Source organism: Brassica oleracea, chromosome C6 (assembly GCF_000695525.1).
Source record: "Brassica oleracea var. oleracea cultivar TO1000 chromosome C6, BOL, whole genome shotgun sequence".
Classification (NCBI taxonomy): domain Eukaryota; kingdom Viridiplantae; phylum Streptophyta; class Magnoliopsida; order Brassicales; family Brassicaceae; genus Brassica; species Brassica oleracea.
The window spans coordinates 24,542,289-24,544,150 of record NC_027753.1 but is presented as its reverse complement, the minus strand read 5'-3'; positions in this window follow the sequence as shown (position 1 = coordinate 24,544,150).

The following is a 1,862-nucleotide window of genomic DNA, read 5'->3' as shown; positions in this document are numbered from 1 at the left end:
TCGTCAAAAAGTCGTCGGAAGGTCTGACGAAATTCCGACGAATACTTTTTTCCGACAAAAAGATACCGACGAATTGGTTCGTCAGAAATTCGTCGGAATCGGTCTATTCCGACGAATTTTTGACGATTTCGGCCATCAGAATCCCCATGTTTTCTTGTAGTGTACGTCCATCTTTTCAGATCGCTTATTGTACTTTGCATTTCAAATTTGTTCAATGGTAGCTTAACAAAAGCTAACTTGGAACAAAATTGATAAAGTCAATTGAAGAAAAAGACTTATCTACACTATGAGAATTTTTGTTTTGATTTTGTTAAAGATATTAGAAGTCTGTCTGCTACTGCTGAAACGAGAACATCTAATTTATCTTATTTCAAAATAAGACTGTTTTAGTATTGCTGATGTGTTATTATTAATGTTTATCCTTTCTAGTATTATATAATAGTAGGGTGAATCAAAATAAATGGATTAAATTTTAAGCTCCGTAAAATTTATGGCTAACCCCTTTTGAACCCAGTTTCAAAAGTAAGGGTTATGGCTATAATAGTTATGTTAGATTGAGCCCATATTAATCCCTAAGTATTGCTGATTGAACCTTCGTCTGGGACACCTTGAGAGACATAATGATGTATCGGAAGTTTCTAGGTTTTGTGAATACTATTCTCAGTGCTTAATCAAAAGCTTTTAGAGTTGAGAATACTCTTCTCAGTGGTTTATAAAAATCTCTTTAGGGTTTGGAAATACTCTTTCTCGTTCTATGAAGCTCGTATAGAAAATCTTTTTTGTTATTAAATCATCATCAAAACTCCCTTACAACTTTAGGCTTGAATCAATAACCTTAGAAAATCCTAAACTAATTTAAAATAAGAAAACCATTAAAACTTTAAAACAATAAAAATAATTATCCTATTAATAAATAATAATAATATTTGGAATATCCAGATAATAATATATCCAAATATTCTCTTTATCACATAACCGCCGAGAAATGCATTGGACCACTAGCCAGTGGATCTACGCAGGCCTAGTGGCACTGTCTGGTGCAGTCATGGTCTCACTCATCTTTTGGGTGATTTTTGACAGAGAAAGATCTCACACTAAGAAGTCTATGGTCGAGATTAATAGGTTTTAAATTATTGCGAAGTCTATGGTCCAAGATGAAAAGGTTTTAATTATTGCAATTCATTGAGTGAGCGAGCATTTATGTTCGATTTTATTTTTTAATAAGTTGATGATACGATTTAACTAAAGAAATTATGTTAGTCTCTTATGTATTCTTGCTGCTCTTTAGTAATCAGGTATTGTTCTTGTTTTACCCGGGACCATAAGAGACCATATATTCTTGCTGCTCTTTAGTAATCAGGTATTGTTCTTGTGTTACCCGGGACCATATGAACCACACAGGTTGAACATTCTATGGTCGAGAGATGAGTAGGTTGTTATAAAGAAACCAAGTCAATGATTCTGAGACAGAAATCAATGGCATCTCTGGTGTCAAATTAAATGTTATTAGTAACTACTAGCAAACAAGTAGCATATCCCTTATATATTAATTGAGAAACATTTGAAAAATTAGAATCTTAATTTTGTATTAATTAAAAAAAACCTCAAATCTTAGGTGACACTCTAAATGCCTTTTAAATTTCATTTCAAAGAATTCTAGAGCATCTAATATAAAATATAGTTTAATCTAATGGTGTCACATTATTCCATAATTATATAACACTAGAGAACATTATATCAACCTAAAATATAAGAAGTGTGTATTCTTTCCTTAGATAAAAGCTACGGAATTTCCTAATATGATTTACATATATATGACAATTAATGATTATGAATAATAAAGATTTGATAACAATTTTTGC